The following is a 24,999-nucleotide window of genomic DNA, read 5'->3' on the forward strand; positions in this document are numbered from 1 at the left end:
TCAGAGCGGGGTAAGAAGACCCGTGCACACTGAAGATTCTATCTGATCTTAATTTTTTATACTTACTTATTTAGATAGTGCGTGCTTGCGGGAAGACAGGTCGTGTGTATGTGTGTGTGTGTGTGTGTGTGTGCGCGTGCGCACGCGCATATGCGTAGGTCAGAGGTCAGAGGACAGCTCTTGTAAATCTGTTCTTTCCCTCCACCATGTGGCTTCCAGAGATCAAACTCAAGTCATTAGACCTGGCAACAACAGCCAGTAACTGGCTGAGCCATCTCTGGCTTCTATCTGTCTTTAAATAAGGTTCATGTAGGCAGGACATCAAGTTTCTATTTATATTTTTATGCTTCTCAAATCTTCTTTTATCCTTCTCCCTACCAGGGCAAATCTACTGGGATCAACTAATCAGCTATTTTTAATGGAATAATCTTAGGAGAAACAGATGATTGGAAAATAATAATTTTAAAAGCTGAATTGACCCTGGTTCTATTGGTGCAAGTCTGTATCCCCAGCTATTTTGGAAGCTGAAGCAGGAGGACCACAAGTTTGAAGCTGTTTGAGATATAGAATTAGTTACAGAACAGCCAGGGTAACTTAACAAGACCCATAAAATAAAATAAAATAAAATAAAATAAAATAAAATAAAATAAAATAAAATAAAATAAAATAAAATAAAATAAAATAACAAGACTATCAAAATAAAAAAGTAAAAAGTGGGCTGGGAGATAGCTTAGTAGTGTACATCCATGTGCAAGGCCTGGGGTTCAGTCCCCCAAACTACTAAACAATCAAGAGCTCACCCCCACCCCGCACTGAATCAATAGGAGAAAGTCATTATTTTTGTACAAAGGCTGCCCCCATAAGGAGTAAGGTTTTTCTGACTTGAAATCCAGATAAGTCACTGCACATGTGTACAAGTTTGAAACATTGTATACAAATTCAATGAAACAGGGATGATTCTCTCATGGTATTGGTACCCACAGTGAAAAGAAGCCCTCACCATAGGCACAGCTACTTGCTTTTAGTGAGCTCTTCTTCCACACCAACCAAACAAAAATGTTTGTTAAATTTGTAATTTCATGTGTGTTTTCTCCAAAGCTGAAGTCCCTTGAACTTACTCAAAGTTCAAATTGCAAATGTGGCTCAGAGGGTGATGCCCACCCAGCCCAGGTCCAGAGACCACACCTCTGGCTCTGAACATCTGCCTCTGCCAAGTGATCTTGGTAAGTTGGTAGCTGACTCAATTCCAGAGGCTGAGTCAGACCTAAGTCACCCTGTTAAAAGCTAATGGTGACAGTCTGAGATCTGGCCACATTGGTTTCATTGGCCACCACTGATACTCCTGGGTCAACCTACTACTGTATCCGGAGTCGAAGTCATAACTGGCGATTCTCTGATTGTATTAACACTTTCATTGCCTAGAATATATCCATAAGGGAAAACTGGTCGCCATTCACTCCATGGATTCCAGTGGTGATCTTGTAAAACAAAAGCAGCAGATGACTTATTTCTATCTTTTTGTTTATTATTTTTCAAAGCAATTAATTTGTTCCAATGATGATGATTTTTTTGCTATAATCTTATGATATATAAACATAGTTGAACATTTCCTACTAGTTGTAATTATTCTTCCTATTGGAGCTAAAACTGGCCCATCTTTAGTGACTGAAAGTTTCTTCCAGATAGTTCCTGAATCTTGGTTCTTACCTAGTTGTATTGAGAAGCCTTAATGTGAAATGCCGTGTTGTCAGAGAGTACATCTATAGCACAGTGCCTCTCAGAGGCTCTGTAGAACTTGCTCATTCTGTACTTCTACTTTATATATGCAAGACTTTCAGCATTTCCTCTCAGCAGTAGTTGAAAGGTGCGTACACATTACCAAGTGGAATTCATCCCTGGAAAGTGAGGAGAGCTGACCCTCTGGAACCTATTGCTTCAAGACACCGACTAAGAAAACGAAAGATTTAAATGATGTAATGATTCTGGTGAATTATCTGTTTTGAGACAAGCTCTCTCTCACTCTGCACAGCACAGGCTAGCCTGAAACTCACAGCAACCTCCTGCCTCAGAGTATGTACGACTATGAGCCACCATGTCTGGCTGGTGTATGTGTGTGTGTGAATGGTTTCATTCATTCATAAGAAATGAAGAGATAGGAAACACGTGCATGCTGAAGCTGATGTTATCTTCTGTATTTCTACCCTTAGACATGGAGGCTAACGTTTCTTAAAGGGACCCGGGTTTCCTTTAATAGTAAGTACTGGAAATTAAAAAGACTTTTAAATTGGACAGATAATTTTTTTTCTGTACTGGGGCCTCATGGAGGCTGGACAAGTGCTCTGTCACTGAGCTGCATACCCCTCCTCCGACATCCTGTTTATTTTTGTTAGTATGTGTCGTTATTGTTGTTTTTGAGACAGGGTTTCTCTGTGTAGCCCTGGATGTTCTGGAATTCACTTTGTAGAATGGACTAGCCTTGAGCTCTTAGAGATCCACCTGCCTCTGGCTCAGGAGTGTTGGGATCAAAGGCATGTGCCACCACTGCTGGATTCATCTAATTGTTTTTGAATAAAGACTATGATGGATTATTTCAATAGTAAGACGTGTCCAGTAAATAAATGATCTGAAAGTTAACGGAGTGAGATCCCCTGAGAGGCATCAGAAAAAAAATAAGAATTCAGAATAGAAAAAGAAAAAAAATACCTACAAGGGAAAAATCGAAAGTGTGAGTGAAGTTTTACAATCTGTTGATTCATGATCCCAGGACAAGAGAGGAAATGACTTAAACCAGGTCATTCAGACAAAAATAAAAGAAGCTCCAAGGTCAAGAGCTAGGTTGGGTGTGTTCACTCCATGTGAAAGCACACGAACATCAGTGTTCTCAAAACACTGAATCCCATAACCTAAAAACATCACCAAGAACAGACACACTATACCAACTCTAATGCTCAATTTAAGATTTACGTCGTTTTATGTGTGTGGGTATTTGCCTGTATGTACGTGTATGTACCACATGTGGGCCTGGTGTCCTAAGAGGCCAGAAGATGGAATCAAATCTCCCAGGACTGAAGCTAGAGATGTTTGTTAGCTACCATATGGCTACTGGGAATCAAACCAGGGTCATCTGCATGGGTACCACATCCTCCTAATTGCTGAGTCATTTATTTCTTTCACCTTTCAATCTTCTCATCCATAAACAGGAGGCTAAAATACCTACCTCAATGGTATATAAAATACCTACCTCAATGGTATAATTATATATGGCATAAAATAAATTATAATATTATAATGGTATATAATATATAGAGAGAGTAAATAATGTGAGTGGAATTCTGAGAACAAGAGAATATAGCTGGACATGTATTCACGTTATTTATGTAGTAGCAGACATTTATTGTGTACAGGCAGGTGCATCAGAGCCCTGAGGTCAATTTAAGAATTTTTTCTGCAAGATCCAGCTATCTTGTTTTGTAAAACAGGGTCTCTCACTGGCCTGGAACCCTTTGAGATGACTAGGTGCCTTTGTGCCTCCACTTACCAGGCACTTGGAATATATTGAACCCAGGGTGTCATGCTCAGGCTGCAAGCACTTTACCAATTTATCTCCCCAGCTCCTCCTCATGCAAAGTTTTAGTAAATGCTTGTTGAGAATCTTCCAGCTCCCTAATGGATAAAAATATTCCCTGAAATAGAGCTTCTGGTGGGGGGAGGGGAAACACAGTAAGCAAATGAGGGGAGCTGTGAAGAGGAAGGATAGGTGGCAACACAGACAGCTAGGCAAAGGACAGGAGGATGCAGGGGTTGGGGGTGAGGGAGTGGGGTAGGATCGGGGTGGGGGTAGAGACTGAGCAACAGGGCAGTCTGGGAAGATCTCAGTGAGTGAGCAAGTCAGAAAGTATCTGGAGGAGCGGAACTCTTTGCAGAAGGAATGGGTGAATGCCAAGATCCTGAGGTGGGAGAGTATGCCCTGGGAACGTTCAAGTAACCACAAGATACCAGGACTGTGGAGCAGAGGGAGCCAGGGAGGGGGAGCTGGAGCCATGATTAGAGAGAATGGGAGCAAGACCAGCGTTATCTGCCTCAAAAGGATGAGCATCCTTTTCACCATTTACGGATGTTCACTGGGACTGAAGAGGTAGCACCACAGGTAGAGTGTTTACCTAACGTGGCACAGAGGGTCACATCTCCAGCAAAGAACTGACCAGGCCTAGTGGCACGAAACTGTAGTTCTGGGACTCATGAGATTGAAGCAGGAAGGTGAGAAATTCAATGTTATTTCTGGCTATATAGTGACTTTGATAATAGCCTGGGATACAGAAGACCTTGCTAAAAACCAAACCAAACCAAACCAAAAAAAAAAAAACACAAAACAAACAAACAAACAAACAAAAACGTTTTTACCTGTTTTGTACATCCCAGAAAATCAGAGGTGCCAATCGTGAAGCCCACAGGCACTTTCTCGAATTGGCGTTTCTCCAGCCTCTAGGATTTCTGATGCCAGTAGATACTTCTGACTCACATTTGTAGCAGAAAGCATCTCAAATTGAGCTTCCTGGGTAATTTGCCTTTTCCCATTGGCCACAGGAAGTGATGTTCAATGGTCATTCCAAACCGGTCCTCTGAAGGCATTCCCATTACTGACTTGTGTTTGAAGTACCAGAGCCAGCCACACTGAGTCACCCCCTGCTTCTCAGGGAGGAGGTCAGGAAGCAGCCTGGTCCTGAGGGAGGTTTTGATTTAGCACGGCCGGATTCTCTTACGCAGTTTGGCCTATCCCGTGGTCACCCTATCTCACCCTTCGGGCTGGGTATCCATGTTCTTCAGAATGGTGTCTCAAACATAGCCCGATTCCCCACATCTCCCAAAGAAGGTTGCTACGGGTCTCGGGTCTCTAATCACAGCAGAAGGCATGCCCAGCAGAGGGATGTTGTGACTATGGCTGCTGACATCAAAAACAAACGCAGACTTTCTTTTCCTTTCTAGTCATTTCTGAACTTGTTGTTGAGCTACTAAGTTTTGCTTTACAAATCTAGTTTGCATTATTTGTTGACGACTTTATGTAGGTATTTAAATTGCATTTTTTTTAAAAAAAAAGCCAAAGATGGATGAGAAAAGCAAGACATACTGCTATAGCCCCTGGGGTTTTGTTTAAACTTAGCATACAGGACTTACTGGAAGAGGATGAACCAGTTGCCATTACCTAGGAATCCAGCCAGGCCTGGCAGTGTATACTTGGAATCCCTGTGCTCAGGAGATTGCAGCAGGAAAGTCAGGGGTGGTGTCAACCTGGGCTATACAGGGAAACCCTGGTTTAAAAGGAGGAGGAGAGCCAGGCCTGATGGCACACATCTTCATTCAATCTCAGCACTCCCGGGGCAGAGGCAGAAGGGTCTCTTTGAGAAAGTTGGAGACCAGCCTGGTCTACATGTTGAGTTGCAGGACAGTGAGAGCTACATAGTGAGACCCTGTCTCCAAAGACAAAACAAAACAGAAAAATGGGAGGACACAATAATTGGAAACCACATTCTCAGGCAGGCTCTGTGTGTGCATGTGTGTATGAGCGTGTGCATGTGTGTGTGCAAGTGTGTGTTTGTGTGTGCATGTGTGTATTTGAGTATGTGCATGTGTGTGTATGTGTGCGTGTATGTTTGTGTGTAGGGTTAGGTGCAGGCTCACATTTGTATGTACCCGTGGTCCATGTGGAGTCCAAACAGAGAGCAGCCGTAGCTGTCATTCCTCAGGACACCATTCACTTTAGATTTTTTAAAAATATTATTTGCATTTTGTTTATATTTACTTATGTATGTAGAGGAGGTTCGTGTATTCCAAGCCATGCATGTGGAGGTCAGAGGGCAAACTGCTGACGTTGATTCTTTCTTACCACCATATGGGAGCCAGGGATCAAACTCATGGCCGTCTGGCTGGGTGGTAAGCACCTTTACTTGCAGAGCTCTCGCTGACTCCCACATCTTGGTTTTTGAGACAGAGTCTCTTCCTTTGCCTAAATTTAAGTAGCTCAGCTAGGCTTCCCTGGACATGTGCTATCTCCACCTTGTTGGCACTGGGACTACAGGCACACTCCACCTTGTTTGGCTTTTTTATGTAGGTTTTGGGGGGGGGGGTTGAGTTGAGGTCATTATGCTTCTGAGGCAGGAAGTTTACCCACTGAGCCACCTCCCCAGCCCTTTCCTGAAAGTCTGATGCAGTCTGAGAATCCATTGCAGCTACAGACACTTGCAGACAGAGACAGGCATTGGCTTGAGTTCTCTTTCGGTACAGCACCTTTCTTCTGAGAAGCATCACTGTGAGACAGCACAGACAGACATTCTGTCTCAAGTGGTTTTCTTCTGAGATTTTCTGAAAAATGTGTGTAACAGAGTAGACCATCTTTTGATCCTGAAGTGTCCTGATTGGCTTTTTTTTTTTTTTGAACATCTGTCATTTCCTTAATCTCTTACAAAAAGGATTTGAAAGGTCTGGTCAAAATTTATAGCAATTCTTAGTCACCTCTTTCCACTCTCAAACCACAAAATGGCAGCTGACATGTACTAGAAAGTATTCAATGAAGATAATGAAGGACATGTACTCACCATTGTGATGGCTCTTGAGCCAAGCTCACCAGCTCTGTAGCTGAGTACCTTCTAAGGAGAGCTGGCCAAGGGACTAAAGTTCTAGAGCCTTAAAGTCTAAGATCAAGATACTATTGGGGACTGATGAGATCAGGACCAGAGTTCTGACAGCACCCATGTAAGAGCTGGGTGCAGAAGCACATGCCCACAATCCCACTGCTGAGGAGGCAGAGGCAGGAAAATCACCAGGACATGCTGGCCAACCAATCTAGTGGAACCAGCAAGCCCCAGGTCTCAATAAGACGTGCCTTCTCAAGAAATTAGGTTGATCAGGAAGATACCTAATACTGGCATCTAATTCTCACATTCATGCATATACACATACCATGTACATACTAACACATACAGACACATACACAGACATACACATAGACATACAGCAACACACAGACATAGATACATACACACAGTACTACATACACACACATATACACACAGGCAAACACACAGAGACATACAGAGACACATACAGACACACATAGACACACAAACACGCACACACGCACACACAGAGTCACATGCCACCCTGGATGAGTGTTCTTGGCTTTCAGGTGGTATCCCTCCTGATCTTCTTGCATGTCTTTCAGCTGTGCAGATACAAGGCAAGCATTTTCTATGAAGACGGTAAGTCCAACTAACGCAGGGCCCTAGTATTCTGACCTCACTTAACCTTAGCTATCTTCTTAAGGAATATGTCTAAATAAGTCTTGCTGGGATTAAAGGCTTCAGCACAGGAATCTGGGAGGGACACAGTTCAGTCCACAGCACTTGAATCTTGTTAAAGAGCATGTATGGAGGGCACCATCCATGTCCCTAGGACATGGAAGTGCTCAGTGGCCACTGTCCCCATTACCCGCCCCCCATCACTCTAGCCTACTGAAGCTATCTTTGCTGTAGTGAAGACAGGTCCAGACCAGGAGCAGCAGCCCTTCCTTTTGCTAATGAGTTTCTTCTTTTCCTATGGGTGTGGTTTCAGATCTCCCCTGGGTCCTTTCTTATTTGTGAGAGTCTGCCTTCCCACCCTGGGACAGTGACTCAAGCTGACACTTCTGTTGGGAATGTAGATGTGAGGTTTGATTCCTGTTCAAGGACAGAGTCCATTCTGTAAAGACATAATCGGCCTGCTGCTGTTATTCAGTGATATGCTGAGACCCAGGTGTGCCACTAAGGGCTTTCAATACACTGATGAGTTACTTAACATACAACGCAGTCATCGGCCATTTTGGCCTTCCCCTCTCACAAATGAGGACGCTGAAGCTTGAGGATTTGGGACTTTCTTTTTCAAGGCTTGCATGCTTTGAGCCTGGGTATGCACAAAGGCAGAAGAAGATGGCATTCCTAGACAGAGAAAGAAAAGTCCCTGTGGATCTCTGGTCCATTTTCCTCCCTCCTTACCTTCCTCCTTCCCTTCCTCCTTCCCTCCCTCCCTCCCTCCCTCCCTCTCCCCTCCCTTTCTCCCTCCCTCTTGCAACACCTACTGTCTAATTTGCATGCTAGGTAAGCACTTACCACTGAGCTGTATCTCCAGGCCTTCCCCTTCTTTAACATGGCTTCTATGACATGGTCTTTCTTTCTCTCCAAAAACTTGAAATACCAATTTAACATGATGGCGTGCATCTTTAATCCCAGCACTTGAGGTACAGAGGCAGGTGGATCTCTGTGAGTTCGAGGCTGCTCTGGTCTATGTAAGATGTCCAGGCTATCTAGCAAGGGCTACATAGAAAGGCACTGTCAAAAAACAAAACGGGAAACAAACAACAACAAATTGAAACAGGGTTCTGGTCTTTGTAAGTCAAGGACACTTTGGCTGAATCCATTTCCCTGCCTACCATCCCTGCCTAACAGCTGATGTAAACAACTATGGGTACCATTTTAAAGTGATTGCTCCATGATGACAGTCAAAACTGAACACGTAAAAACCAAGACAGTCTTGCAGAAGAGCTCTTTGGCAGGAGCTACCCTTTCTGGGTCACGGATATGTTTTTGTAGCAGGTGGGGTAAGCTCACCATTGACAAAGTGGTCCTGCAAGGACACGGTGACAGGCAGGCCCAAGGGCACAAACACATGTGAGGAATGTGTTGGAAGAGCCACTGACTGTTTCTGCCACACATAGAAAGCTAGAAGGCGAAGCTGGAGCTGATGGAGGTGGAAACTCAGCAGACAGAGCCAGGGGCTATGATGAGGATGCTTACAGCACGAAGTTAGAGCCAAAGTGTGTGTGACCTAAGGTAAAATTAGTAAGGAACAATAACAATACATACAAATGCATAGCATGCAGTACTTCACAGTGCCCAGGTTGAATTTCTTTTAAATATTGCTGATAGTGTCAATAAAATGTGTCATTAATAATAATAATAAAATAATAATAACAAATACATGGTTTGTGGTATACTAAGCATATATTGCTACCACTGGAATTTTCAAAATAAACAATTGGCTGAGACTTGCACATTTTTGTTGGAACTATCAGTGATGCTGCCAATGCCGAGGCTGCCTTTTCGATGTGCTAACACTGCGCCCTTGCATCCAGGGTCATCCACAGATGCCTGAGGAGGCAGCCCAGCAGACAGGAGAACAGCTCCATCTGTCCTCACACTATACAGCCCAAACAGCTTCGACGTTCTCTCCAGAGGACATAGCAGAAATAACGCTCTTGTACAAGGCCTAGGCTGGCACGCACAGAATGAGGCCTCTCTGAAGTACTCCAAATTAAGGGGCCCTTTGGAAAATAGAGAGGCTTCATCTAGGAAAAGAAAGAGAAATGAGGTGGAGAAGAGGCCAGAGTGTTGGTAACGGTGGGAACATCTGGATGAGAGGGAAGTCTGTGTGTCTAGAGAGGACCAGACGCTTTGCTTCCACAGGAAGTGGACCAGAGAGGAAGCAGAACATACACTTTCTAATCTAGTCGACACCTGGCAGACACAAGTTAAGAGGAGAGGTTTGCTTTCATTCACTGTTTGGAGGACATGGCCATAGTAGAAATAACCAGCATGGCTGCTGCTGTGGCAGAGGAAGAGATGTTTGGTATACTGCCCTGGGAAGCAGAGAGAACTGGGGGTGACTCTCAAGGCCCACCCTCAACTCCCCCTTCCCTCAGCAAGGCCCCACTTTCCAAAGGTTGCACAACCTGTTATGTAAGTATGTCAGTACATAAGCCCGAGGAGGTGACATTTCACATTTAAGGCAGGAAGCTGCGCCTCCACAACAGTCTTCCATTATTCCACTTTGCCTGTGATTGAAGGGAGTGTGACTTCCTGGCCGAGCTGGCCTAGGGGTAGGATGAACTTCATAAGCTGATTATCATTTGAAAACTGAAAGTCCTTCATGGGATTCCCATCTCCTGAGTCAGAAATGGTTTTACAAGGACAGATGCTAGGAAGCCTCTCTAAAGTCACTGGCTCCTGCCAGCCGTGGCAGGACCTCTGGGGTTGTCACTCATAATGTATGCAGTCTATGCTGGCTTCTAGAATAGGGCTGTGAACCATGTGTGGGTGCCATGTGTAGTTGTATGTGACAGCTCTACACAAAGAATCATGACCCTTAAAAAAAAAAAAGCAAACCAAAAAACCAGCAAAACAACACACAAAACTCACCAGATAGCCAAAAGTTCATATTACAGTGAGTTTCTTGTTCTTCCTCTCAGCACTCTTGTGATATCAACCTGACAGGATCTAGTGCCACCTGGGAGAAGGGCCTCTGGCCATACCTGTGGGAGAGCTCTGTTGATTGTGTTAATTGGAGTGGGAAGACCTGTCCTTTGTGGGTGGCACCATTTCCTGTCTAGGAGCCAGAAGCGTGTGTCCCATGATGCATTCGACTTGGAACTTTAAGCTAAATGACCACCCACCCCGTAACCTCCCTGGATTTCTGCCCTGCTGTTGCTTTTGTCGGGGTATTTTATCAGAAACAGGAAAAAATAGTACTAAGCACACTACACCGCTAACCCATTCTTTTGGATGTGTGTGTCTGGGGTGCACATGTGGAGGCCTGAGGATAACCCTGGACAGTGCTCCCTGGACTGTGCTCCTTAGGGACCGTCCACTTTGACTTTGAGACAGAGTCTCTCTGTAGCCTGGAGCCTGCTGAGTAGACTACACTGGGTGGCTGGCACACTCCAGGAATCCGCTTGTCTCTGCCTCTTTTAAAAAGAAATATTTATATGTATATATATGAGTACACTGTAGTTATCTTCAGACACACCAGAAGAGGGAATCGGATCTCATTACAAATGGTTGTGAGCCACCATGTGGTTGCTGGGAATTGAACTCAGGACCTTTGGAAGAGCAGTCAGTGCTCTTAACCACTGAGACATTTCTCCAGCCCTTGTCTCTGCCTCTTCAGTGCTGGGATTACAAGTATGTACCATTGTGTCCGCCCCCACCTCCTTTTATTAAAAATATGGGTTCTGGGTTTTGAACTCAGGACCTTATGCTTGAAAGGCAATCATTTTACTGAGTTAGCTATCTCCCAGGTCCATCAAAACATTCTCGTCATCTCTTGTTTAATACTTTTCACAGGTGTCAATAATGTAGGGTTATCTTTCATTTTTGCTGTTTAAGCCAGTGACCCAAACACTCTGGCTTTAACCTGTAACCCAAGCACAGAAGAATTACTTGAAAAGTGTTTCCAAAATATACTTGCACACTAGATCAATAGAGGAACAGGCACACACAGATTGGTACTGTTCTTGTCATGGAATGTAATTCTGCTGTGCAGGGAAATGGACTCCTGATGCAGTGAACTAAAGAAGCTAGCTTCTCTGGGTAGATTGTCTACGAACACCGTTGAACACTCTTGGGGTCCATTGGCATGAAGTCTGAGGACTAGCCAGGTATGCGCAAGGAGCAGAGGTTAGCCCAGAGGGGACATAGTGACAGAGAAGTCAAACAAGGGAATTTTCTGCAGTGTGGACACTTTACCTTGTCCTGGGTGGAAGTCACATGCATCTATACACTACAGGTATGTACATTAAGTTTTGTGCTTTTTACTCAATTCTGGTTGTAGCTCAGTTACATCCAGTCTAAAATATGATGCACGCTAACATCTGTGTGCACACATGTCCCATCTCCAGTGGCACAAAAGGGAGGGGGGAGCAAGGTATTAACAAGTAATTTCCTCCTTCTCCATATAACTCCAAAATGTACAGGCTACCCCTAGAGCTATCAGAGTATTTCAAATAAAGCCAACTTACTTTTTAGTTTTAAAAAAATGTGTGTGTTTTGTATGTGTGCATGTTTGTGTATGTGCACGTGTATGTACACGGGGAGCCAGAAGTTGACATCAGAGATTCTCCTGACACTCTCCATCTTACTTCTTGAGGTGATCTTTCACTGATTTGACAATTCTAACTGGTCAGCAAGCTCCAGGCATCCCCCTGTCTCGGCCTCCCCAGTGGGATGACTATAGGTAAGCACCACCATGCCTGGCTTTTTATGTGGGTGCTGGAATCGAGCTCAGCTCTTCCTGCTTGCAAGGCCAATGCTTTTCTGACTGCACCATCTCCCAGCCTGTTTGTTTTCATTCAGGAAACTGTTATGGTTTCAAGGACATCAGCATCTTTGAAGGTGTAAAAGTAATATCTTAGCGAGAACAAACTGGAGGTGGGCAGGATCATGGGGGGAGGGGGATGAGATTCTGTGTGGCATCTTGTACTTAGAGACAAGCTTAGAACAAGGAGGTGGACTACTCTGGGCAACTTAATATTCCCAAGTTCCTAAAATCATAAAGCTTTAAAGTAAACATGAAACTCTGTAAGAGCCTGTCTTTTTAAGTCCCATCAATGCCATGTACCCTGATCAGACTGCAAAGAGTGCACGCTTACCTAATGGGATGTTTGCTTACACACATAGACACAATGGGGTGGGAGAGTATTTGGTTTCCTTTTAGAGAGAGATATAGGTAGGTAGGTAGATAGATAGATAGATTGATAGATAGGTAGACTTTTAATTTCTTTCTAATTACCTCAAGTTGTCTTCTTTGTGAGTATCTGCGAGTATGGTATGGTGCATGTGTGTGTTTGCATGTGTACAGAGGCCAGAGGTAGGCACTGGGTGTCCCCCTCCACAGGATTCCTTTGACACAGGGTCTCTCCCCGAACTGCAGTTCATGGAACTCAGGAGGGGTTTTTGACTAGGCTGGCAGCCAGCCTGAAGTCCCAGTAATCCTCCTGCTTCCAGCAGTGCTGGGTCTCAGGCACCGGTGAAAGCACAGACACCCATGGTGTTAGGATCTGAACTCATGTCTTCACGCTCATGCACCAAACACTCCGCTTTCTTTGTTTTTGTTTCTTTGAGACAAGGTCTTTATAGCCCAGTTGGCTTTGAACTCTCTGGTCTAAAACTCACGGAGGTCGTCCTGACCCAGCTTCCTGAGTGCTGGGATTATAGGTGTGAGGCAACATGCCAGATTTCCCAAACCTCTTCCAGTACTGGGCATGCAAGCAGTGTATGCTGAAGGACACCCTTGGGTCCAAGATGTGTGTGCTTTCTCCTTACAAAGAATTATATCTCAGTGGTTCAGCATAAATCTAGCATACCGGAAAACCAAAGTGCAACTTCTAAGTCATTAGAAAGTCTCTCTCTCTCTCTCTCTCTCTCTCTCTCTCTCTCTCTCTCTCTCTGTGTGTGTGTGTGTGTGTGTGTGTGTGCATGCGCGCCAGTGCGTGTGAAATAACTCTTGTGTTGTCTTCCTATGATCCAATATAAAACCAATCAGTCAGCACTTCATAGGTTCTTAAAATTAACAATGACCTTTATTTTTATGAATGAATTGATTTAAAAATTACAAGCAAATGCGGAGAGCTAGTGCTCTGCCGAGGCTTTACTTATGGCTGCAAGCGCAGTGGCAGGCATCCATCACTGGACTCCCACAAACATGCCTGTGTCTGGAGGAGGAAGCACTCAAACAAGCTTAGACAGGGTTGCAGCCCAAGATTCAGCTAATCCAACCAAACTCTGTCCCTGATGTCACACTCCACTGACAAAATAAACTCAAGCCTCAGTTAAGTGGCTTGCCCAGGGTCACAAGGCTGCTCACAGGCAGAGCCTAACGTTTGCATCTGTTCAAAAATCCTTTGCTGTTTCTTCTAGACCGCAGTGGCCTCGGGGGCTGTGCTCAGCGGTCTGAGACTCAGAGCCACAACAGACATATGCCACTTATTTTCCACTGTGACATTTGCCTCCTGTCTACCAGAAAGGAACAGCCTGCCATACTTGCAGCCTGTAGGCATCTTCTTGTCTTTGAGCCCGATCCTGTTTCAGTCAAACGTCTGAGGCTGAGAGCAGCTACTCTGCAAACTGGGTCCTTTATCCCACCCCAGCAGCATGAGCTCCCTGGTGATACAGGCCCTTCTTTCCTGCTTCCTGAATCCTCACCAAGGGATGGCGACAGACAGCGATGCTAAGCTGTGTGGAATGTTGACCACACTGAGCCAGGACATAAAGCCCTTCCTGAAGGCTGGTTGGAAACTCACCAGCCCCCTACAGCCTTCTCCTCGACATTTTGAAAGACTCACCTTCCTTTGCTTCCCATCCGTTCCATTGTGCCCCCCCCCAACCCCCACCCCAGCCCGGTCCTCTTTAATTCTTCTTAGTTCTGCAGACAGAATGCTCAGAAGCCAGTTATTACAGACGCGTTCTGTGGGCACAAGAGACCTTTCTTTCTGGTTTTGAGGTAGGGTCTTGCTGTGTAGTCTCGGCCAGCCTCAAACTTGTGATTTTCCTGTCTCTTCTGCCAGAGTGCTGGCATGGGTCATTTTGATAGGATAAGGCCTGGAAACTCTATCCTTTGCCTGTACAGTGAAGTAATTTAACGATATTTGGGTGACAAGAACTTCAGGATCCTTGAAAGGACTGGTCTTGAGACGTCAGAAAGAGAACAGATGCCAAGACACACAAAACATCTTAAAAATATAGGCAACCTCTTTCACTGCACAACTACCAAAACCAAGAATCAGGGGTGGGGGTGGGAATCTTCCTAAGTTAACCACTTGGCCAGCGACTCAGAGGAGCCTAATACAGGTTCCCTTGCCCGGCTGAGTGCCTTTTCCATTACTCCGGCTGCGCCTCAGTAACCCCACCTCCGAAAGTGCTAACGCAGTTCCCTCCCAGTGCCTACCCAGGCGGGGTGGGGCCCCTCCGTGGCATGGAACAAACCGGGAAAACCACATATTCCAACTCCCAGCACACAAAGGCTTGTTGGCCGTGGGGGCGGGGTGGGAGGACCGGAGCTAAGACTCACTACTCAGAGATCCTAGGATTCCGAGGAGAGCTTCTAGAGTGTCTGCTCAAGAAGGCCACCCTACTTTGTCCCGCGTCTCCTGGGCGGTGGCGGCATGGGGGCATCCTGCTTGGAGACCTCCCTCAAATAAATGGCCTGTTGTAGCTCCAGTGTCCCACCCCCTAACTGCCCACGGAAATCTTGGAGGGACGGTCCTTTCCTTTCCGCTTTCCCCTCCGCCCCCTAAGCGTCGCACAGTTGGGTTGACTGGGGTCATCTCCCCTTCTCCACTTCCAGTCAGTCTCGCTCCAGGCACGGTCCTTCAGTCCACAGCCTCCCACCTTGGAAGGAAAAACGCTCCAAAGCTAGCCCATTAAAAGTGCACGACTTCTGCTCGGCCGGCTGAAGGAGCTCCCGCAGCCTGGCATTCCTCGGATTCCAGCGCTGTGACGTCCCTGGGGACCGTGCGCCCGCAGCGGGGGAGCCCGGGCTCCTCTTTTCAGTGCTGGGCGCGCGTCCCCGAGGCTGGCGCGCGCCCTCCCCGGACGCATTCCTGGCCCGCCCAGCGAGCGCCCCGCGCACTCCCCGCCTCCTGGCCCCCAGCGCTGCGGAGCGGAGCCCGGGGCGGGGGAGCGCGGCCAGCGGCGCCTGCTCGTCCCCTCCTACCCGGCCCCTTCCTCCGCCCTCCCGGCCGCTCGCGCTTCCTGGCGCTCGGGCTCTCCAGAGGCTCAAGTTCTGCACAACTTCTCCCCGCTGCCCAGCGCCTCGACCGCGGGCCCGGCCAGCTAGCTGCGCTCCTCGGCTCAGCCGTCTCGTCCACAGGGCAGGTCCTCGTGGAGCATCTGGTGCCAAGTGGCCGCTTGCGGTCCCTCTCTGCGCCCCACCTCTCTGATCTCCCCGGTCCCCTCGCGCGGGACGGCAGTGCTCAGGTTCTTGGCCCTTTCTCCTCCCCAGTGCTCCAAGCGCGGCGGCCGCTGCGTAACCCTCCCTGCGCCCCACCTCTGCCAGCTCCTGGAAGCCAGTGGTGGGGACCCAGACTCTCTGATGGTCACCGTGCGGCACCCGGGTCACTCCTGGGCCATGTAAGCAGGTAAGGCAGCCGGTCGGGAGCAGATACTCGGGCAGAGCCAACTTAGGTTCGCCGCCGGGGACGCCGGGGTGCGTGGTGGGGGCGCCAGGTGGCCGGCCGCCGGGTTCTCTTCGCTTGTGGCGCTCGCTCGTCTGGGATTGAGCTGGAAGGGGAGCGCGATCTGGGACTCTGGGGTTCAGCCAAAACATCTCCTCCAGCTCCTGTTGTGTTTTCGAGCGGGGGAACACAGCGCAGCGCCCTAAGCTTGTCCTGTGCCTCTGTGGGCACTGGGTTTGTAAGGGGGTCCTTGTGCTCTCTCTCCAATGTCCCAGCCGTGATACCAAACTCCCCAGTCTCTTGGTCCCAGGTTGGGTGATCCGACAGGCGCGCAGGGAAAAAAAAAATGTACCCTCATCTCGGACCAGATCTCCAACTCGAACTTTGCAGGTTCTGAGAGTTAACAGCCCCTTTCCCACGTGATCCCACGTCTAGTTTCTAATTTGTGGGAATGGTTTTTCTAGCTTTTCTGGAGGAATTGATGTGCGCTGTCACTAACTTCCTTTGCCCTCCTTCCTTCGGTTTGAGGAGATTGTGGGGTTTTGAGTTTAGTCGGTCCACGGATTAGCTGTTACCGGGTCATACTGGAGGTGAGTTACGTTCAGACCGCTGCTGGATGAGTGTATGGTCAGTTTCCAAAATACGTTAATTTCTTGAAATGGATTTCCTCCCTCATTCATTCAACAAACTTAGTGATGAGTCTTCCCCTCTGCTAGGAGATCACACTACTAGAGTCTGCAGCACCCTGCGGGCAGCCCGTGGGCGGATAAGCACATCTATGAGACTCGGGGAAGGCCAGGCCCTGGAGGAAAGGGGTTACCTTCGTCGAGGGAATGATGCTCAACTTAGGTGGTTGAGGGACCACATTCCAGAGGAGGGAACAGCTTGGGTAAAGTGAGGGGCGCGGAGGGGGGCGTGCAGAAAATCTTGGAGAGCGACCTGGTGGCTGGTGGGGCATGTATGGGCAGGTTGGTGCACTGTTGCTGGCATAGTTAGCCCCCACCGCAGTAGAAACGAAACCGGAAGTCTCTTACCCACTTCCCGTGACCAGGAGTAGCTTCCAAGGATCAAAAGCTTTCCCTTTGGATATATATGTTCCCTCTCCTGAAGTGTCTCCCACACGGTTCTGTGGGGTGACAGGTGTTTAATTGTCATTAATTGACCCCTCTTTGGTTTTGTTAAAGTATCCCCATGAGGACCGTCCTGCCCCACTATAGAACATTGTCCTGAAAGAGCTTTTGGCGTGGGGAGAACAGTTTGTGTTTTAGAAGGGGCTTGTTTTCTCCTTGGTGCTGGGGACCGAACCTGGTCAGGGCCTTATGCAAGTGCTGTTCCCTTTCCCAGGTCCCTCACCGCTTTCTTACCTAGCAGTAGTCTGACCTGTGTGAATGTGTGGCTGGCACATGGAGAATCATTCAAGGATGTGGCTCTGTGTCTCAGAATCAGAACGACTACTTTTAAAAGGAGTTTCGGCAGCATCTCGAGGTTTTCTTTCCTCTCTCTAAACCTGAGGAAACCAAAGTCTTCCATCCCTGTAACCCAGGGTCCAGCACATCCTGCCTGAAAGAGCTTCCTCAGTGCAGGAGAGGTTGTCCCACAGTCACCTCTCTGAGGGACCTCTTCACTGGGCTGAAGTGCTTATTCCTAGTGGTTGTTCCTGCCCAAGATGCTAGATCTCCAGCCTTCAGGTGTCTTAAGCTGGCACATAGGAATGGTTCCTTGCAACTTGAGGGTGTTTATTCAAGGTTTTCTCGAAGCCCATCTCTGATCCACGATGGAAGACCTGGAATGTCTGTGGGACCTGCATGAGGGAAGTGTGTACCAAGAGGCCTCTGCTTCTTGCCGGTGGGTCCCAGGTCTCCCCCAGGCTCTCCTCCTTTGGGTGTTACAAACTCACAGCACTGCAGCTATTCAAGTCCGTGTGTGTTGTATTCCGTGGTCAGCTGAAAGAGAATCGCCATAGGGAGACTCTTAATATTGGCACACCACAAAGAAGTCAGAGGAAATCAGAGCTTTCAGACCTGTTCTTCCTTGCCCCATAGATGAGAGAAGTGCAGGACTGAGGGTGGCCGCTGCGCATGCTTTCTTACTGGATTACGTTCCCGACGGGGATACAAATATTGCCCTCTTGCTAGCAAATTGAGCTCACCTGGGTTCCAGCATCTTGTCTGTTTTTGAAGAGGAATTTGGTCACATTCTTGCTTTTGAACTTTTCATTGCTTGGTTACCTAGTGCTGTGTGGGTTTCAGATCCATTCTGAGCCTTGGATCTTTGCTAGGCGCTTGGTTGGAGGTGAGGCAGGAGGAGAGATAAGATGAAATACTTAATTAGCCAATTAAGGAAGGAGGGAAACAGACACCAACGCTTGAGTAGGGAGGAAGTTAGCGTCTGAAATGAGCTTTTTGATCTCCCAGACTGATTAAATGGATTTAATTTTGCCCTCCTCCTAGGAAAGGTTGATTGAATGGTCTCAGGAGTGGGCGGGGCCAATAGCTGCAACGTTGTAGTGAGTGAGTGAGTGTGTGTGTGTGTGTGTGTGTGTTTGGGAGGGTGAAATACAGCTGGACTTGAATTCCAACCCTGCCACTTGAGATTTCTTTTACATTCACTTTGGTGTGTATGTGTTCGGGCATGCTTGTGGAAGTCACATTTGGGTCTCTTCTCCCACTCTGTGGGCCCAGGGATCAAACACGGGTTGTCAAGGTTTGTGCCAAGCCTCCTTACCGGCTGAGCCATCTCTCCTGCACAGCTCTGCCACTTTTGAGAAATGTGATGCCGAACTGACTTTGTAGCCTTTCTGACTGTCTGTTTCTTCATCTGTAAGGTGGAGCTAGGCAGATTCGGCTTGCCAGAGCATCTATGAGACTTCAGTGTGACACTGTAGAATGTACTGCCTGTCAGGAGGGCGCTTGTGTGTTGGCGGCCTCCTATGTGGCTGTGAATGTGTTCTTTGTTACTCAGCAGGCTGAATTCACATGTGGGCCAACATACACATGAAGCTTTGTCCTTGACTTTATTTTAGACTATTGGCTCACAGCAAACATGTCGGCTGGCAGCTGCATGTGGCCCTTCATACTGAAGGCGGCCCATAGTACCCCAGGCAGTAGGAAAGTTGGTCAGGAAGAAGGCAGGGAAAGGACTTCCTTTGCCGGTCCACTCTTCTCTGTGACAAGGCGCTAGTGTGTTGTGCAGGATCTTTTCATTTCCAGTGCTGAGATCGGTTAATTAAGGGATGTTGGGATCACTGCCTGTCATGAGGAAGGGTGCAGAAAGGGGCTGCTCACACAAAGGCCATCCTCTGCAGTCTTGATTTCCTTCTTTGAAGCCCCAACACAGAGTCAGCTTGTGACAGGACAGGGCCGGCAGCCACAGGTGGTTACATTTTGATGTTGCCTTTCATCCAAGAAACCTGAAGTATTTGACAAACATGATCTCACTGATCTCCCTATCAACTTCCTGGGAGGGAGTGGGCAAAGAAAGGGATTCAGGCATCCCCAGGATAGGTGTGTCCTTAGAGCAGTGACCTCAGCAATTTGGGTAGCTTTCCCACCTGCAGAATTGCGTGCTGGGAAGGGTCAGAAGGTCAAAGCCTAGAAAAATGCAAGCTTGACCGAGATTCTTGCAGAAAGGAAATGGATTCTGCCCAGACCCCGCAGTGACTTTAACATGCATTGCACGCAGACTGATCATGAAAACATACTCTTGGAACTATTTATAACTCTGAATTCAAGGATGTTACATGAAGCTTATGCATGTATGGTAAGGATGATTGAGTCTGAGTCGGGCTACAGGTGACATATTGACTTTGTGTTTCCCAGTCCTGTCCTTTCTTTTTTGGGGGTGAGGTGGGAAAGCGCAGGCATTCTCTGTGTAGCCCAGGCTTTCTCTGTGTAGTCTAGGAACTCAAAAGAGATCTGCCTCTGCCCCTGCCTCCAGAGTACTGGTATTAAAGGCATGCGCCAGCATTCTGGCTTCTTTCCGTTTGTTTGTTTGTTTGTTTGTTTGTTGTTTTGTGGTTCTGTCATGCTTCATTTGCCACAGTCGTTGGTTCGTTAGCCCTACACTGTTAGATGTGTGGTCCATTAGGTGCATCCTTAGGCGGTTCCAGTCCACTTAGGTCTAGATCGCATCCTGAGTTCCCTCCCTCAGGCTGACCCCGGGGGACCTTTGTGTTGTCAGAGATTCTGCAGAGTAGTTGGCCATTACACAAATGTTACTGTCCGCCTGTAGGAGGAAAGGATTCTGGTGAGAAAAAAACAGAAAGGGGTAGTGTGGTGGTTTAACCTCTTACAATCAGTAAATTACTGTTTGGGGGGTGGTGGAGGATGGCTCAGTGCCTAAGAACGCTTGTGTTGTTTGTGGGGTTCCTGGGTTCGGTTCCTAGTACTTACTCATGGCCGGTGGCTCACAAACCATCTGTGAATGCCAGCTTCCAGAGATCAGACACCCTCTTCTGGCCTCTGTGGCACTCCCATCCAGATGAGCATATACACACACATATAGGTAAAATAAATGTTACAAAATACCTTTGAATTTGTAAAGTTTGAGATTTTGCTGTGCAGCCATATTCCAGACTTAGTCTTTTAGGGGACTACTGCCTAGAGCTCTAATTGGTCTTATAAGAGTGGTTCTCAACCTGTGGGTCACATGACCCTTTCATAGGAGTCGCCGAAGACCATTGGAGAACACAGATATTTACATCATGGTTCATAACAGTAGCCAAATTACATTTATGAAGTAGCAGCAAAAATAGTTTTGTGGTTGGGGGTCACCACAACATGAGGGACGAACTGTATTAGAGGGCTGCAGCATCAGGAAGGTTGACAACGATTGTCTCACAGGATTTTAGCTCACGGAAGTGTTATTCATTGTTGAGAACTATTAGAGGTTCCTCAGCTACCGTCTATGCTACTGGTCTATGCAAAGGCGTTTTACTTATACACAGTGTATTTTTACTTACGGAAACTGAATTTCTACGTTGGAAGTTCATTCTGGTTTTTTGCTTTTCATATCCTTTTCCTCCAAAGTGTTGGGGATTAGCCTTAGCCGAGGCAATGACTCTGAAACCCTAGACTGCACTAGTCAGCCAGGGCTTCTGAAAACATGAATATCCTGAGCTATCTTCTGTTCTGCATAGCCTTGGGTAAGCTTGAGAATATCCTTCTCCAAGCAGCACCTTCGCACTGCTGCTCTCTCACCTCTTTCCTGTGAGCAACCGAAGTCTGAGAATGACTGAGTGAGACGTCTTATCCTGGTCTAGCCTGATCCAGCCTACTGCAGCCTCCCCTGGTCCTCAGGCTTGCTGTGGGGATCTCTTACCTGTTCACTAAGTTGTTTGAAAGTTTTTGTCTGGTTACTTTAGCACCGCGCAGAGACTGGGGCCAGCCGTGGACTTGATGTTTCCAGATTCTAAAACAGTGCATCTGCTCGGCTGTCGTTTCCAGTTCAGACCTCTGCACTTGCCACTGGTTTGGTCTGTCCAGCACCGTCCGTCCCGTGTTTTATCTTACTGTGCTGGGCAGATCTCAGTCGCCCGTCTCACAGGAGTCCCTCAACACCTCTTTATCTCTAGTCCTGATAAGGCCTCCTTCTTCTGATGCGGCTGCTCAAGGTGGGCACTGGAGTGCGGTCCAATTTCTTTTTAAATCAGCTTTAAAAAAACCATACAGAAATGAGTTTCACTGTGACATTTTTGTGTATTATTATTATTATACTTTGTGTGCTTGTTTGTCTCCCAATATACCATTCTCAGCACTGACATGAACCCTTTCTCAACCCCCTGAGTAACAAAGCTGCGGTTATTAATTATGACCTTTGAGGACTCTTTCCAGCTTACTCTCTTTCCTTCATTGCTGAGGCCCACGGCATTGTCCTGAAACTGTTAAGGGCTATCTTGCATGATTCTTCAACTGCTCCTCAAGAATAACAACAAAGGGCTTTTAAGAACATAATTAAACATTTTTATTTAAATTACTAAGGCCATTTGCATTTCACTGCTTTTGTGATAAAGCTTCTTTGCTCTCTCTCCACACTGCACTCCCCCTCCCCCATCCTCTCTCCACACTGCACTCCCCATCCCCCATCCTCTCTCCACAACTACACTCCCATCCCCCATCCTCTCTCCACACTGCACTCCCATTCTCCCCTGGGATTACTTCCCTTTATTTCATCCCCACCCACAGTGCCCTGTTCCCTGTCTATCTGCTTACCTCTCATTCTCAGATAAGTCCACCTTCCCTGACACTGCTCCCCAAGGCTTCCTAGATTCTCCTCATAAACCACTAGGGCCAGGGGGTGGGTGGCTTAGTAGTTAATAGCACTGACTGCTCTTCCAAAGGTCCTGAGTTCAATTCCCTACAACCACTTGGTGGCTCACAACCACCTGTAATGGGATCCGATGCCCTCTTCTGGTGTGCAGGTATACATGCAAACAGACTATTCATACATAAAATAATTACATACATCTTTAAAAAATAAAATAAAAAATTATAAACTCCACGAATGAATACCTTTTTGAAATGTAGACTTGAGGTTTAGGAGTGCATTCTGCTTTGGAATTTATTATTTATCCTCTAAGGAACAGTAATGGCCCTGGGAAAAGATATCTTGTTAATGGCTGTATATGAGTCAAACTTTCAAAACGTTTTAAAAGATATTTTATTTTACTTTATCTCATGTTTCTCAGTGTTTTGCCTGCGTGTTTGTATGTCTACCATATGCATGCCGGGTGCCCATGGAGATCAGAACTCCAGAAAGAACTGGAGTTACAGATGGCTGTGAGCCACCATGTGGGTGTTAGGAATTGAACCCAGGTTCTCTACAAGAGCAGTCAGGGCTCTAAACCACCGAGCCATCCTTTTAGTCCCCTATTTAAACATTTAAACAGATATCAGTGTTCCTGTATACCTTTTATTTATTCATGTGTGGAAACAAATCACACCTCCAAGATATCATCTAAAGTTGATAATGATGGTATTCTTCCTTTGCATGTTGGTGTGTGTGGGGTGTGTGTGTGTGTGTGTGTGTGTTCCTGAGAGGCCCAAGATTCTGTGGGAAGTTTTCCTCAACTTCTTGTCAGCTCATATGTTGAAGCAGGGATGCTTAGCTGAATCCAGAGTTCAACTGGCTAAGTCATCTTGCTCCAGGGATCCCATGCCTGTGAGGTGCTGGGATTAGGTGACTGCTATGCTCACCTGGCATTTACATGATTTCTAAGGATCTGAACTCAGGGCTTCATGCTTGCTGAGCAAATGGCTTATCAACCTGCAGCCCTAATGATCTGGCGCCTAACATTCTGCTTTTGCTTGGATTCTGCAGAAGCGTGACTCTGTTTCCTCTCATTTTCAGTTCCTGGAGTCTGAATAGCTATGAATGTCGTAGACAAGTATGGATTGAGAACATCCGAGAATCAGGGCCAGCTGAGGTGTTTTTGCATTTTAGCTCCAAGAACCACACATCCTTTCTGTTCATTGTTGTTTTGTACCTCCTCTGAGGAAGAAAGGGCCCTAGCGTCCTTCAGTGAGCAGCTCTACACTGCTGGCTTGTGTGTATGTATATGTGGGCACATGTATATGTGCACGCGTGTGGAGATCAGAGGAAAATCCTGGCTGTCATTAGGCACATTCTACTTATTGTTTGAGACAGGATCTCTCTTCTAGTCCTGCCTGGTCTGGAACTAGCCACATAGGCCAGACTGACCTCAAATAACAGAAATCTGCCTGTCTGTGCCTACTGAGTGCTGGGGTCAAAGGTATGTGTAATTGAACCCGTTATTAGTTAGTTTTAATGGAAGAGAGACAGAGTTGTCATCCTGCTTATGACCAAGGCAGCTTGCTTTACTTACAGAACTGAAATAGGTAGTGATGACATCCTGGACGTATCCCTAGATCACAAGATTGATTCTTGCTGCTGGATCTGTCCCCAGGGCAAAAGGGTGAAAGGAGATTTTGTGGTCATAAAGTGATTTGTCATGAGTTCTCTATAGATGTCAACTCACTGTATCAGGTCCTCTGAACACACCCTCAGATTGACTCCTCAGGGCTTCAGATTTATATTCCACTGTGCCTGGGTTTCTGTCAGGCAGCAGGTGTTTCCTGAGCTGACTCAATATTTCCCATGCTGTTTCCTCGATCCTGCATCCTGACACCCCCTGCACCTGCCCGAGCCATCTCCTGGGACCCTCAAACACCACTTTCCCTGGGCTGGGGCATCACTTTCCCTGGGCTGGGTCAGGTCTTCCTGCCCTGGTGCTCTTGGCTTTCATCCCCTGATGATTCAGGTCTTCCTTCACAGCCTCTCAGCTGCCTGGGAGCTGCCACTTGCGTCAGTAGCTCACAATATGGATTTTCTTCTGCTGTTGGTCACCTGTAGCTAGCAGTTCACCAGACCTGCCCATGCCAGACCCTGCATTATCACAGTCCTTCCTTGATGAAGGCTGTCACGGTATCCTGTTGCATTGTGTAAGCTGCCGTCCTGCTGTCCTGCTGTCCTGCTGCTGTGGCTGTTCCTGGTTTACACTACAGAGCTTTTCTGAGAAAGTTCTCATACTCCTCCTAATCTTCTCCCTAAGACCTTTCTTGCTGTGTTCTGTTGCTTGGGGATCCAGATGTGTCGGATTTAAAGAGACACATAAGGATGAGCAACGAGCATGGCGGGTGTATGACAGTGACCAGCAGTACAGAAATGTGCTACTGTTTTGTTTCCTACGTAGATATTTCATGTTAAACACATCCCAGGAGCCGAGGGGATGACTCAGTGAGTAAAATGCTTGCAGCACAAACATGAGAACCTGAGTTTGAATCACCAGCACCCATAGTTAAAGCCAGACTCGATAATGTGCACCGGTAATCTGATGCTGGGCGTCGGGCACGGAGACAGGAGGGTTCCTAGGACTCTGGCCAGTCAGTCTAGACTTCGACTTAAAAATAAGGTGGAGAAAGCGACCTAATGCTAATCTCTGGCTTCTACAGGGAAGTATACACATGTATGTACTTGGGTACCTGCATGTAAATTAGCATACATAGAAA

General features: G+C 47.0%; 1 protein-coding gene across 1 annotated transcript in view; it reads left to right on the top strand.

Moving 5' to 3' along the window:
• Positions 1-15,840: 15,840 nt before the first annotated feature.
• Positions 15,841-24,999, top strand: part of Ptpn14 (protein tyrosine phosphatase non-receptor type 14) — a 135,881-nt gene continuing 126,722 nt past the window's right edge. The window contains exon 1 of the mRNA XM_028761184.1: positions 15,841-15,937. The gene's annotated coding sequence lies outside the window, so the exon portion shown is untranslated. The remainder of the gene's footprint in view (positions 15,938-24,999) is intronic.

The sequence above is a fragment of the Grammomys surdaster genome, unplaced genomic scaffold (assembly GCF_004785775.1).
Source record: "Grammomys surdaster isolate TR1022 unplaced genomic scaffold, NIH_TR_1.0 130, whole genome shotgun sequence".
NCBI lineage: Eukaryota > Metazoa > Chordata > Mammalia > Rodentia > Muridae > Grammomys > Grammomys surdaster.